Source organism: Gadus macrocephalus, chromosome 6 (genome assembly GCF_031168955.1).
Source record: "Gadus macrocephalus chromosome 6, ASM3116895v1".
NCBI lineage: Eukaryota > Metazoa > Chordata > Actinopteri > Gadiformes > Gadidae > Gadus > Gadus macrocephalus.
The window spans coordinates 5,991,132-6,007,115 of NC_082387.1; the positions used below are offsets into that span (position 1 = coordinate 5,991,132).

General features: G+C 43.3%; 1 long non-coding RNA gene across 1 annotated transcript; it reads left to right on the plus strand.

The window, feature by feature from the left end:
* Positions 1–478: 478 nt before the first annotated feature.
* Positions 479–3,938, plus strand: LOC132459259 (uncharacterized). Its single transcript, XR_009526181.1, has 4 exons — positions 479–759; positions 849–1,023; positions 1,423–1,547; positions 1,835–3,938. It is a non-coding gene; the product is annotated as an uncharacterized LOC132459259 (long non-coding RNA).
* Positions 3,939–15,984: the final 12,046 nt, after the last annotated feature.

Consider the following 15,984-nt stretch of genomic DNA (forward strand, 5'->3'; position numbering starts at 1 on the left):
GCAAATTCTTTTTCTATGCTAAATATCCCTTGATTTTTTTGTCCCATAATTCTTCTCATTTTAATTCTCTTATCAACATGGTGAAGTGCATCGGCTTGCCTTGTGCAAATGATTTTTTATTGATAACCACATTGGCATATATACTGATCAAAACAGGACGATACAAAAAAAGAGCCTATAGTGCAATTAAACGACTGCTTTGAACAAATGTCATTTTTTTTTTTTTTTGAATAAAAAAATTGCGTTAATCGCGCGATAAATTTTTTAACGCTGTTAAAATTGGTTTGCGTTAATGTCGTTAATAACGCGTTTAACTGACAGCTCTAATAAATATACATTCATGCTGCAGTGCTTCAATGCATTGAATTAAAAGCATGACACAGCCCTGTTCAGGATCATTCCTTGTTCTAAACCGGGTAATGGATTATTTTTTTGCAATGTGATCTACAGGAGCATTTCTATGATCACCAGAGGAGGCTGAAAACTGTGCAGCACAACTCTGCCCAAGAGATCAAGAAATCAAGGTCCAGCTTTCAGGATGGCCCTAAGACTCATCGCAGCATGCATTCACCAGTGAGACAGTTGTCAGGTGATGAATGCAATGAAGCTATATCAGTGATGAGGCACTCGAGTGACACAACCCTCGTCCAAGAAAAAATGAAGGCAACATTTCGGAAAAGACAAAAGGTTGTTCAAGACCCAGCCACAGCTTCCACTGTCCTAGACCTTTTTCCGAGATTCCTCGACACACCAGGCTTGGTAAGAAATTATGACTGGTTGACAGCTTTGTTCTGTCTTCATTTGTTTGCCCTCTAATGTATTTTTTCATGTCATATTTTGCATTTAAGATCGACCAAGACTTCAATATGCTCGTTGGTGATGAAGTGACTGGTAAATTCCTCGCTAAATGGCCAACATTCTTCAAACCGAAGATCATTGCGGAGTGCAAAAATCTTCCTCGAAGTGTGCACGTGGATGACCTCCTTTTGTCTGCTCAATAGGAATCTGATGATGATGATGGTGGTAAGTGTAAATTAGAGACTTTAGACTATGCATGCCTCTAGGGCATTTACTGTATTACATGCATCAAAAATAATTTGGAGCCTGATTTTTTTAATCTGCTGGCTTTCACTCCAGGGAAAGTGTTTAAGGCAACACTAAGAGGTTGTTGAACATGGCTTTGTGTCATATAAACAAATATCTGTTAGCCAGTTTTGTTTTCTTTTGTCTTTATTGTGCAATACTATTTTTACATTCAAATGACATCACTGCAGCACAAATATACTTCCTTTAATTTAACATTAACAATCAACAAAGCTATCGAGAGCCAATTCATAGTCTCTGTAAGTGAACATTGAGAAGACATTGGTAAAGTCATTCAGGTAATTGCAATGGTGTTTTCTTTTTAATTTTTTTCTGTAGTATGGGACTGTGAGGTTGCCGCCATCTGCCTGTTGCTTCACCTGTTGCCTCCAACATCCAAGGGCAAGAAGTCAGCAAAGATCAGCGCAACGGATGCTACTGTCTGCCTGGTGAAGTTCCTTAAGGTCTGTTCTTACAATTGTGTTTAATGTATTTTAGTAGTATTGGGTTCTCAAGGGCTGATAGTAATTTTGTGACATGGGGTGCAGCAGATTTCTTCTTTTGGAAAAAAAAAAGGTTTCTAACAAGTGCAGCTTTGTCCTAATTTGAAATTAATTGCTCGTGAAATGAAAAAGAATTTTGCTCCTCTAGTCACTGAAGATTGTATCCTAATTCTAGGAAACAGTCCTGGCATTCCACACCATATCCCAACATTTTATTCCATGCAATTCATTCTCTCCCTCTCTCTTAGGTGGGGAGAAGCATGGAGACCTTCCTGAAGGAAACTGGCCCTGCTCAGCCCTTTCTCCTGTGTGTTGGAGAACGAAAAAACAGCATCCAGAATTTCTACATCATCCTGGACCAAAAGGCCATTCCCTCCAAGACGCAAACTGGAGTTGCTGCCTTTGACGAGCTCTTCAAGGCACATTTAGCTTTTGCTGTGTCCTATGATGAGGCGCTGTGCAACTTCTACACCTTCATCCAGACAACCATGTATGGCATTGACGTTGGCAGTGTGAAGGAGACCCCTCGAGTGAAGGAAATTCGAGTAAGACTTCTTCACAGTTCATTTTGAAGAGTAACTAATTTCTGACTTGAAATGTTTACATGTTACATTTGCAAGGTACAGCACAGAAATTGTTCATCGTTGTGTCGACATTTGAAGTTCCAGCATGGATTGTACCCAGGAAGGTCTTTGCGTTTGCGTTGTGGAGAGGCTGGTTGTTCATTTGTTTTTTGCACATACTTCGGTTACCAGCGGCACTTATCTCGAGCACATAAGGATGGTGGTGATTCAGATTCCGTCAGTGATGTTGAGTTTGTTCCTGCAACTAATGTTGGAGCTTCTGTTTTACAACAAGTTAATGTAGATCCTCCTGCGACTGTCACTACACACATTCCAATGGATCAAACGAAAATACTAGACATGTGCAGCTCTGTTATTGCTCAACTGCAATCCTCAGGAGTTCCTGAAAGTACGGTGCAGGGTTTAGTTGGTTCAATGGAGGAACTGGTCGATGACATCCATGCCCATGCAAAAGAAACATGACAAACATTGTTGAATGTTTGTCATCTGAAGCATCCGGAGACACATTGAAAAAAGTTCAGGATTGTTTTGGTCAGCTTGAAAATCCATTTTCATCTCTTAACACAAAATCTAAACGAAAGAAGCACTTAAAAGAAAAATGGAAAATAGTGGAACCAGTGGAGTATATTCTTGGTGTGCGTTTTGATAAACGTAGAGCTAGAACAACAGGAACATATAGGCAAGTTCCTGTAAACGACAAGTTCATGTACGTACCCATCATGGGGTCTCTTTCATCTATGTTTAGGAACGGGGAACTTTCTAACAGTTTCCAAAAAACTAAACCACACCAGGAGGGTTTTTACAGAGATGTAAATGATGGCTCATACTTCAGGAACCACATTTTATTCTCACAACAAGAAAATGCTTTGCAGATACAACTCTACTACGATGATTTTGAAACTGCTAATCCATTAGGCTCAAAAAGGGAATTCACAAACTTGGCTGCATTTATTTTATTTTGAGAAATCTTTCCCCGAAGCTTAATTGTGTGTTGATGAACATACATCTTGTTGCCCTCTTTCACTCTGAGGATTTAAAGAAATATGGGTTTGATCCGATTCTAAAGCCACTTCTCAATGATTTAAAGATTTTAGAGGCTGATGGAATGCAGGTGCCCTTTCAACCCACACCTTTGAAAAGTTCAGTTTTTCAGGTTACAGGTGACAACTTGGCTATACATGGCCTTTTTGGTTTTGTCGAATCGTTTAGTGCAAAGTACTGTTGTCGCTTTTGTTTAACTGAAAAGGGAGAGATGCAATCAGTTTTCAGTGAAGATCATCCAGGTTTAACTCTACGTTCTAAAGCCCTTCATTCAGAACACTGTGCTGCCGTTCAACAAAATCCAGCTTTGGCCTCAACATTTGGTGTGAAAAAAGCATGTCCTCTCAATTCCCTCCAGCTGTTCCATACGTCAGACAACTACGCAGTAGATATAATGCATGATCTACTGGTAAGGAGATGTGCAGTACGAGTTAAAGCTGGTGTTTCAGTACTTGATAAAGAACTCAATAAGCTCATTAAGCTCATTGTCAGAAAGAATCATGAGCTTTAACTATGGATTTACACAGAGAAAAAACAGGCCAAGTGGGGTAAAACTGGACGATGATAGCAACAATCTTGGCCTTAGTGCTGTTCAGTCATGGTGCCTCTTGCGCAATACCCCATTGATGTTTGGAGATTTAGTTAAGAGGAATGATAGCTGCTGGAACTTGCTGCTCCTCTTAATACAAATCGTTGACATTGTCTTTTCACCTATTGTAACCCATGGTATGACGGGGCCTGCCCGTAATTCCGACGCCTCATTGTTCCGACGTCCCCTCTCTCTCTCACTGTGTGTGTGTGTGTGTGTGTGTGTGTGTGTGTGTGTGTGTGTGTGTGTGTGTGTGTGTGTGTGTGTTCGTGCCCGTGTTGAGAATTATTAGACCTCCGCTCTCTGTCCATGGTGCTGCAACACCGTGGTGTCGAAATGAAGTGAAGCGTTGTCTTTTTGCCCTCCAAAATTCATCGTGAACATGATATGTAGGCCTAGGTTGTATTTTGGAGACAGAGAGAGAGTGAGTGAGAGAGAGTGAGTGAGAGAGAGGGGGAGCGAGCGAGGTATAAAACTATTTTTCCTATTCGGCATATTTAACCGTCGGCCTAATGCGCCTCCTTTTCGAAAAGTCGGACTAACGGACCTTCGGACCAATGGGTTTCATTTTCGGAACATTGAACCGTCGGAATTTGGCATGTCGATCTAAAGCCCAGTTCAGACCAAAGATTCACCTTGCAACGGCTTGCAACGAGACGGTTTTAGAACGTCGCAGGGGCGGTGTGAACGGGTCGTTGCAAGCCATTGCAAGGAGTTGCAAGCCATTGCAAGGAGTTGCAAGGCGTCGCAAGGAGTTGCAAGGAGTCGCCAGAGATTGAACATGTCAAATCGCAAGGTCCAGTTTTAGAACGCGGCGATTTAACTATTTCTCTTCAGCCAATCACAGCACAGAACAACTTGTACGTCACGGCCTTACTCCATCCCGGTACCGTACTGTCCACTCCAGCATACAAATATCCGAAGATGGCAGACTTCTGGTCCGAGGAGAGGGAGGAGAATTAAATTTGCTTGCTGGAGGAGCAACCTGTCCTTCTCGACATTGGCATGTTGTTGCGACATTGCGGTGGCACTGCGGTGGTTTTAAAGCGTCTTGGAGTACCATATTAAGCGCTATATAAATGTCATTTATTATTATTATTATTAAGTTCAACTCGTGACCGTGTTAACTGGTGACCATTAGCCGAATGCGTCGTTTGTTGTCGTGGCTACGCCAACTGTTGGAAATCGGGCCAGACACGTAGCTGTCCTTGCGAATGCCTTTGATTTGTCTTTCAATAAAATGTCAAAAACATACCCATCTCTCATTCGTATTTGGAGTGTAATTGGAAGAAACTTGTCACGTAGAACCGTTTAAAGCCGAAATAAATGAAAAACGAATGCTTAAAATATGATACATTACGGGATTCGAACTCATACTATCGTGGGGGGGAATATTAATAAGGTCGGAATTCATTCTGTTGTACCGTAGACCCACATAGAAATTTTCTGCCAAAAAAATATAAATTCTTCGTGAAAACACGAAAGGCAGCCAGATCAACTTGTGAACTTGCGTTCACAGTTGCTAGGGAAACCACCTACCGTCGCAGACCGTTGCAGCGCGTTGCAGCCAGTGTGAACTGCCCAGTTTTAGAACGTCGCAGCCCGTCTCGTTGCAAGGCGTCGCAAGAAGTTGCGAGTTGCAAGTTGTTGCAAGGTGAATCTTTGGTCTGAACTGGGCTTAATGGGAAATATTTCGGAACATTGAGACGTCGGAACAATGAGGCGTCGGAATTACGGCATGGCACCGGTATGACTTGCTATTTGAAACATTTGATATTCGATCATCACAAGCTTTTTAAATCTGTCTTTCCAGAACGTAATCTGCTTCCAAAGCACCACCACATGATACATTACCCAAGGTGTATTAGAAAGATTGGGCCACTATTACACATGTGGTGCATGAGGTTCGAAGGCAAGCACAACTTTTTCAAAAGGTCTGTGAAGAACTTCAAAAACATCACAAAAACACTGGCAAAGAGACATCAGAATCAGTTGGCTTTTCATTTTGAAGGTTTTTATTTTAAAAGATTCCAATTTGGCCCCATTACAGAAGTCTTGGTCAGCAGTTTGGAGGGCAGTGAGGCGCTGAATGAAACTTTCCATTTGTCTTGTGTTTCCACAACTACCTGGGTCAAAAGCTATGGCACAGAGTATCAGCCTGGGATGGATGTATGTTCTGGTGTTGAAAATGAGATGCCGTTGTTGCACAGGATTGTCAGTGTTATTGTAACTGTCCGTCCACACCAGAAGCGAATTGAGCGACCAAATCGCCGGAAGTCATTCACTTTCTATGGGCAAGAGCGACCAAAGCGACCAACGCTACCAGCGGCCAAAGTTGAGCGACCAGAGCGTCAAAAAGAAGTTGAAAACTTTTTAACTTTATGCAAATGACTATTATTCGCTTCAGCGACCAAACACTGACAGCCAATCGGAATGTAGACGCTCTTCGCTTGCGTGGATCCCAGGGAACATCGGCAGGCACTTTGGTTCCTACCTACCTTTATTCACTCACTGAACAAAATGTCGGCTGAAGTATTAATCGCGGCTGTAACTGGGCACCCGGTGTTGTACGAACCCACCCTTTTTCAGTTCAGAGATCGAAACGTCTACATCTAGAACGTTCGTATTTAAGCGGGAATCATTATAATTTGCTCTACATGCCACCAATCTAACCAACCAATCGCGTGTAGCATGCTTTAAACAAAACCGTCACATAAACAAACTAATCGACAAGACGAGGGATAAATGACAAGGGATATATCTCTTGTCTTTTATCCCTCTATTCCCCACTATTCACGGAGCCTGAGGTGAATAATTTTTAATTAAATAGTCTAGATAGATAGATAGTCAAGTCTTTATTAATACCAAACGACACAAATCGTCGGGAATCCATTTAGGTGGTTCGTTCCACACAGGACAGTAGCCTACAAGACCACACAGAACAAGTCTGACTGGACATACACACAATACATCACATTAAAACTAGACACGCGTTGATAGATAGATAGACAGAAAGACCTAGATAGATAGATATGTTCCATTATTTGCCTTGCGGAGCCAACCAGTCCTGTGCACGTATGCAAATTAGCCATGTGCGCTAACGTCTATTTGTTTTGAATGCGACGAATGAGTGCAGATCATGATTTGCAGATCCAGATCAGTGAAACATATTTCAACTACTACAGCACGCAGGGTTTTTTGTTCTCGGTTGTAATTAGCCTACATTTTAGGATTTTTATATTGGGGGGAATCACTGTCCTACTTGTTGTCGAAGCACTTTATCGAACAAGCAAAACCGTCTCGGCAATATGGCCAAGGTGTATGGGAGAGTTCAATATTTGATATGGCTGTCTGTAGGGCCTACTAAACGCATACGGCTCCTTTAGATGCGTCTGCATAATTGAATTGTACGTCATGAGCGACTTGAGCGACCAAAGCGAACAGAAAAATTCGCAGCGAAAATTCGCAGCGACCAAAGCGTCTTTGACGCTTTGGTCGCTCCTGGTGTGGACGTACAGTAAGAGATGACAGAGCTTATCTTCTAACTTGTACCGTCTCAAAAATGTATTTTGATGATCACTTAAATGCATTTAGCATTGAGGTGAAAAACAATGTCTTTACACTGATGTGTGTAGATGATCTGCTGTACTACAGGCCTTATGACAGGCAATTATCAAATTACACTGACGACCAAATGTTTATTGTCCCATACTCTGTTTTCGTGTGACTCCATGCTGTACTTGTTTTTAAGAATGTTTTGCATTTGTGCTGTACTTGCCTTTAATACACTATTTTGTGAAATGATTTTTTTCTTCTTGTATTGTCTTTCGTATTGTGGTTTTGACTGGGGGGGGGGGGCGTCCACAACATTTTTTACACCTGTAAGTGTTGATAAATTGGAGTCCAGTGTAGTTTCTAGTGTAATATTAACACTGCTCAGTGTTGATTCTATAACACTGAGCCTAGTGTAGAGTATTATTAACACTACTTGGTGTTGGCCGGTGTTGATTTTTTTTAACACTGACACTAGTGTTGAGTATTATTAACACTACTCAGTGTTGGCCAGTGTTGATTTTCAACTCAATTTAACTCTGTGTGAGTGTACAATCATTAACACTTTCAAAAGTGTCACTTTAACACCGAAAAGAGTGGATGCATATGCACATTAAAATTGGATGCATATGCATTTGACACTAGCGATTTTGCTGTGTAGGAAATTAGGCAACCAATTCTTAGAAACACCTATTAATTCAAGTTACAATTGTAATAATCCAAGGTTTATGTTGGCAACAGCCCAAGTTTAATGGTGTACTATCTAGAAATTAGCATAGTTATTTCCAATAAATTACTTTTTCTTAGTTATTATTCATAGCTACACCCATTTAGAAAGGGTTTATTCGATTTACCTTAGAAACTATGGAATTACTTACCTGGTAACAAGCTCCGCAGGAACAGTTTTCCTCTAGTGTCATGGTACATCTTCTTAAATACTGGGTACTATTGCATATTCTCGAAGAAAGTTGTCCAATCCCGGGTTGCTTTAAACTCACTTCATTTATTATAAAGTCGTCGGCATGTTTCGGCATGGTAAGTGAAGCTATACGGAGGGAATTGTAGCTAAAGAGTGGAACACGTGTGAGAGATAATAACTCTGGCTACTATGGGCCACGGGCAAAGGCCCGTGACCCTTCGCGGGTGTCGCTGAAAATCTCTCTGTGGTCTCTTCACACTGGGTGCACAGGTAAGAGACCGTTAAGTGGGCGTGGCCTAGTGGGCGTGGCCGGGGTGCCGTACTGGCTTCGGCTTCTTCGTATATATAAAAGCGCTGCTATCTGTGGCTGGAGCAGCCTCCAATAAGGTCTTGCTCCCCTTGTGGCTATGTATGGTATTTACGGCTAATATGTTTGGTCCTGCATCATTGGTCTATGTGTGGGTAGCTTAGATTCTTAAAATACGTAACAATCCCTCCTTGGTCATCTTAGATGACCATACAATAATATTTTAAATCATAAACACCATTTACCACACCGAAAACATAGTCAAATTAGGATCAATCATCAACACCATCAACTGTGTGGAAAACTCTTGAATAGAGGAAAAAACCACAATGCGCTCATAATACTGAGACGTCATTCACCTTGTGGGTCTCATTGGGAATACAGGTCATTATTTAACAATACAACAATGAACATAAATCTTGTTATCATACAATCGCATGGCCAAACAGCACACAAACAAAACCATTCATAGAAATCCTGAGCTAATACTTTTGGTCATGTGCTACAAGGTCATACAATTTTCATCATGTGCAAAAGTAAAGTAAAAATTGGTAGTCATAATACAATTAAAAAAATTCAAGATTATTGATAGCCTAGCATGGATTCGGGTGGTTCATGTGATCTTCGTGCATTGGTTCGCTGTTGCATGTGGGTGGTTTTGGGCGTTGTTATTATCGTAGCCATTGTTTCTTCTGACGCCGTCGAGCCTGTAATTCATGAACCCAAGACTCGTCCCTCCTTGTCAAGGGCTCAACTCAGAGAGGTTACTCCTACATCATTGGAGCCTCCAAACAGGTTCTCCGTCGTCGTCGTGTCAGTAACAGGTGGCCTGTAAAACAACCGTCTCAAGGAAGATCAACAGTACCATTATCAATGCAGCGATTCAGAAATAACGGGTTGCACTGGCAACCAAGCAACACTACACAATAACAAACATAGTCTGGTATGGTTGTTTTAAAATGTGTTATTCAAGTAAATCCGGGATATTGATTATCTTAAATACAGTTGATTCTACTAGAATAGTATAGGTGTGACTATTCTAGATATTACAGCTGGATAGGGTCGGGCCCCTCAGGTAATGTAAGCCTGAATGGCACTTGGCACTTCTGTAGCGCCCATTGCTGTGGTGATCAGCAGATGCAGTAGCCCTCGTGCGCAGGGAATACAACGGCAGCCGGTGACAATTAACACGGTCTCTGCATTTATTCCCGCGACGGGCACTTACTGGATTCTGCCTTTCCACCTCCCAAACATATTCTCCATCCATCCTGTGAAAGGGTCATTAATGCCGGAGTTCTCTGCCAATTCTAATCTGAGGGATTGTAATCATACTAGCGCCCTGGCCACCAACCCATCCGGAGCGATTCAAATCCTGCTGTTATTTGATCTCCTCATGTGAATGTTGGTCCTTGCTCGGCGGTGGTAGTTTGTAGGCTCCAGGTGTGTCTGCATCTGGTTCTGGAACTTTTTTTCTTCTATTGCAGAAATACAAACTCATGTACAGCAGTTAGTTGTTCAAAAACATATTTCCATGAATTCTAATTTTAATTGTTTTACAGTATCTACTTTGATTTAATTTCACACTACATCCCTCCTTGCGCATTGCTTCAGCCATGCGCATTGAAAGATGTAAAAGGGAAATAACAATGTTAAAATTTGCATGTGCAACATCACTTCTGTGTTAACCGTATCTCATAATAACAGTTACCTTCATCATACTACCCGATTGTCCTACACTAACTATGTATATTGGATGACCTAATCTTCATTTATTCTACCTATTGCTCGCATTTGATGTTGTCCACACTTTGATTCATTCCTATGTACATCGCATACCACATCAAACGTGAATATGCCTTATTAAATCGCCACTTTCTGCATACCACATCAAACGTGAATATGTCTTAGCAAAGTGACTTATTTTATAGCTATACATGTCCCGGACACGTTCATTACTATTTCCAAAACAGTTTTTTTAGCTACGCAGGTCCCAGACCTAACTATACCATTACATGAACAGTATTTATTATTATAATTATCTAGTTTTTTGTTGGTCAACATCAAATCGATACATTAATTAAACCTTCTGACTTACCGACCTACCCGATTTCTCCCTGTGTGAGCCCGCGAATGACAACTCTCCCGGGGCCTCCCCATGAGCCCCACCGTTACCACCTCAGAACACTGCAGGAACGATTAGTCGATTAACGTGTGGCCCGGAGGCTCCCAGGAAGTGCCACAATCCTACGTCTTGACACCTGGTGAACCTTCAGCTAGGTCAATCAAAACCGTCTAAACTAGTTAGAATAAAGAGTCATTCAAACTTACAACAATTATGCACATCTGGGTATTAAATATATGGTGATATTCTACAAACTAAACAAAAACTGAACCTAAAAGAAAAATTCAGAAGTTATCGGTTGAAACAAATGTTATTGTAATTGAACTACAGCAGTTGAGCTAACTCCTGCCTTGTGCACCGGTTAAAACCATGAATGCCGGGCATCCATCACTGCTTGGGTTGCAAAGGCCTGAAGAGGAAGAACAAATTTAGTACAAATGTGAACATTTACAGATCGTTTAAACTATTAATGTTGGTGAATCAAAAAACATTGATTACAATCTACACAAATATTTGCGTGTTTTGCCGATATCAACTAGGGAGTGGCTCTCTGCATTTCAGCATCCAGACACACAGACCCTCAAATATACAAACACTTAACTCAATTTACATGTTGGTTTCAACACATGGCTAGGTGTGAGGGTGGGAGGGGGCAAGGGGAAGAAAACAATAAGACAAGAACCTCAACCCAACCAACAACAGCGAGGCCACTTGCCTCTCTATTGTTAGTTAAATCGAAGCCCCCGTCCCACCGCTCCCGATCTTCTCTAAGCAATATGAATAAGGAAGGGTAGGGGAAGAGAATGTTTGCAGGGACAAAGGGTGGGGAGGGGGGGATCTGACGACTGGACCTGTGGACAGGGGGATGGGGGGGGGGGGGGTCTGACTACCGGACCTGGAAGACTGGGGCAAGGGGAGTGGGGGGGTTTCATGATAGGGAGGGGGGGGGGTGGAGGGGGAGGGAGAGAGAGAGAGGGGGGGGGTGGAGAGGGAGAGAGAAGGGGGGGGGGGGGGAAGAGGAGAGAGAGAGAGAGAGGGGGGGGGGGAGAGAGGGAGAGAATGTAACACTGTAGTTGGGCTCCCCGCTGCTCTTGGTCTCTGCAAGACCCAAGATGGCGGACGTCTGGACAAAGGAAACCCACGTCACGAAGACGTGCCGTCTCTTTAACACCACATGGTTACACTCTACGGCTGCGTTCTATACTAATCAAAATTGCACATTAGACTTAACTGAACCGGGAGGAATCAATCCAATTTGAACTCCTTGGCCAAGCCTCCGTTTTAATATGCAACTAAGCTAGATTAACGTTAAAAACCTGACCTTTCCTCCCCCCACCGTAAAGAGTTTGGAAGTTTATGGTCGGTAATAAATAAACCTTATAGTGGCCCGGCTTAACTTCGGCGCTTTCACTATTTACCTTATGATGGTCTCGGCTTAACTTCGAGACATTCACCAATTACCTTATGATGGTCTCGGCTTAACTTCGAGACATTCACCAATTACCTTATGATGGTCTCGGCTTAACTTCGAGACATTCATCATGTAACACAAAAACCACAGGTAATACGTCACAGACAGACACAGAGACAGAGACAGACAGAGACAGAGACAGAGACAGACAGACAGCATAACACACCGGGGGTCCCTTTGTGCAGGCTACCATTGCCTTATCAAACAGCCAGGAGAGCCCAGGTAAACAGGGGGGGTGGGGAGAGGGGGGGTAGAAGAGGGAGAGAGAGAGAGGGTGGGGGGGGGGGGTGGGGACTTCACGTGTGTAGGGGGTCAGGGGGGCTTTTAATAATTCATCGTCTTTAATAACAAAATACCAACAGACTTGAATGTAAAATGTTTTGTTAAGTCGAGGTCTAAGCCTCTGGAGCAGCATGACCGGACGGTGGCTAAAACAAACTTACACCTAAATGTTCTTATAACCAATCCTATTTCAGATTAAATCTTTAAGACCAAGAGTTCTACTTACCTCAGACGTGCGGGCCTGTTGAAGTTGTTTTAGTGTCGCGGCCGCCGGGATTTCTCGGGACTTCCTTCCAAACGTCGGGGTCACCATCTATTGCATATTCTCGAAGAAAGTTGTCCAATCCCGGGTTGCTTTGAACTCACTTCATTTATTATAAAGTCGTCGGCATGTTTCGGCATGGTAAGTGAAGCTATACGGAGGGAATTGTAGCTAAAGAGTGGAACACGTGTGAGAGATAATAACTCTGGCTACTATGGGCCACGGGCAAAGGCCCGTGACCCTTCGCGGGTGTCGCTGAAAATCTCTCTGTGGTCTCTTCACACTGGGTGCACAGGTAAGAGACCGTTAAGTGGGCGTGGCCTAGTGGGCGTGGCCGGGGTGCCGTACTGGCTTCGGCTTCTTCGTATATATAAAAGCGCTGCTATCTGTGGCTGGAGCAGCCTCCAATAAGGTCTTGCTCCCCTTGTGGCTATGTATGGTATTTACGGCTAATATGTTTGGTCCTGCATCATTGGTCTATGTGTGGGTAGCTTAGATTCTTAAAATACGTAACAGTACAAAGCCGTTTGTTTCCATGGTGTTACGTTATTACCATATAATTTATAATAGATACATTCCATTGTCCATGCAGTCAACACAAACTTGTACCATGTACGTTCTGCGACGTTACCAAGTAAAACGCGACAATTTACCCGGTAAGTAAGCTGAAACTGTACTGTAAAGCCCAGTTCAGACCAAAGATTCACCTTGCAACGGCTTGCAACGAGACGGTTTTAGAACGTCGCAGGGGCGGTGTGAACGGGTCGTTGCAAGCCGTTGCAAGGAGTTGCAAGGCGTCGCAAGGCGTTGCAAGGAGTCGCCAGAGATTGAACATGTCAAATCGCAAGGTCCAGTTTTAGAACGCGGCGATTTAACTATTCCTCTTCAGCCAATCACAGCACAGAACAACTTGTACGTCACGGCCTTACTCCGTCCCGGTATGTCGAGATCTGTTTCTCCGTCGAGATGTGTTTCCCCTAGTCCCCGCCCCCGTCCGAAATTACCCGAAAAGGCCCTCTGTTCCATAGGAAAGGAGGCTCACACATCTTTCAAATTCATACTGCTGACTTATTTCCCCACAAGAGATAAGTGCTGTGATTTTCAGGCTGATATCATTCAATTTTACCATTTAGAACAGGGGGAACGCATCCTGACAGCTTGGAATATTACTGTCAGATACTGTTCCCCCTCTGTTCCATAGGAAAGGAGGCTCACTCATCTTTCAAATTCATACTGCTGACTTATCTCCCCACAACAGATAAGTGCTGTGATTTTCAGGCTGATATCATTCAATTTGACCATTTAGAACAGGGGGAACGCATCCTGACAGTCATTATCTGGGACTAGGGGAAACACATCTCGACGGGGAAACAGATCTCGACACAACACCGTCCGTACTGTCCACTCCAGCATAAAAAGATCCGAAGATGGCAGACTTCTGGTCCGAGGCGAGGGAGGAGAACTTAATTCAGTTGCTGGAGGATCAACCTGTCCTATACGACGTTGGTCGATATCCCCGACTTCCAGCTCTCTACACAGATTGGCGTAGGCACCCTGTTTCTGCCGCTGAAGTACCCAACTGCGGCTCCATATTCTTGGCTTTATAACTCGCCGTCTTCTCCTTTTCATGATTAAGTTATCCATCTCCAAGTAATAGTTGAGCTGATGGTGAACAAAGACAGATCAAACTGAAATTCAACCAACGGAAAATGCAATGTATCCAACAACGGGTAATCTAAACTAACTGTAAGCTCCAGCTATTTACTCCAATGCAGATGTAGTGGAGAATGACAAAACACAAACCTAACTAATCACAAACCTAACTAATCTAACCTAACCTACGCAAATGATGATGTTGCGGCTCTCAGCTGTGCCAGAGCGTTCACAGTTGCTATGGAAACCACCTAGCGTCGCAGCCCGTTGCAGCCAGTGTGAACTGCCCAGTTTTAGAACGTCGCAGCCCGTCTCGTTGCAAGGCGTTGCAAGGCGTTGCAAGGCGTTGCGAGTTGCAAGCCGTTGCAAGGTGAATCTTTGGTCTGAACTGGGCTTAAAAGGAAGCCTTGTTCGTTTCCATGGTATTACCAGGTTCTTACCATATAATTTGTAAGACGTTATTCCCTTTTCCATGCAGTCAACACAAACTTGTACCATGTACGTTCTGCAACGTTACCAAGTAAAACGCGACAATTTACCCAGTAAGTAAGCTGAAACTGTACTGTAAAAGGAACCCTCGTTTGTTTCCATGGTGTTACCAGGTTCTTACCATATTATTTGTAACACGTTATTCCCTTTTCCATGCAGTCAACACAAACTTGTACCATGTACGTTCTGCGACGTTACCAAGTAAAATGCGAGGTTCTTACCATACAAAGCTGCAAACTTGTCGCTTTTCGGCGACAATCGCCGTTTTCTTGGTCAATTTGGTCATTCACGTGAATCGTGTAGAACCGGAGAGATTTGTTTTTTGGGGGGGGGGGGGTCCAGAATTGAGAAAAAATTATTGGATCATTCTTATAATTGACATTTCTCTGGGCCAATCGGAATCTTGAAGCACACAGCGCCAACTGAGCTCGCCATTGGATGAGACGGTCGCCTGTCTACCGCGCATGCATGTGGCCAAACAACGCAAGAGAGCTTGCGAAACGTCCAGGGCCCTGTACCACGAAGCTCGCTTAGAGGGTTAGCGAGGTATGTTGAGCTCCAAGCCTGGGTTAGTTGTACCACGAAAGTCGATCTCTTTTAGCGTCGCTGTATCACCAGGCTATCACTTCGGCTTAGTCTAGCCGAAGATCGGCTACTTAAATCGGCGTGCGCAGCTTCCTAGCCCCTCCTCTGACAATGGCGTCACCATTTGTGGGTGTTCCCGTGGACCCCGGCGCACTTCTCGTACAGGCGTCTCTCCGGAGACAAGGGTTTTACGGGACAGAACCGATCCCTTGGCGTTGTCTGACGATATTCCGATTTCAGACTTTATTGTCATTGTGCAAACAACGAAATTGGGGTTCTACATGAGAGATACAGATTCTCATCAGAGGGTGTTCGTTATTTGATCGTCCTTTTGGACCTTATGTAGACAATGATTACTGTTGCGCATTGTGTCTCAGTGACAGAGTGCTAGAGTGGAGGTAGCGCGTCAGTCTTGAATTTCTGCGCGGGGGGTTCGACTCCCAAGTGACGCGAATTTATGTGAAGCTTAAAAAGTCCTAATTCTCATGCATATGGAATACTTATTCACTAAAGCTTATGGAATTATATTTTTGTGCTTATTT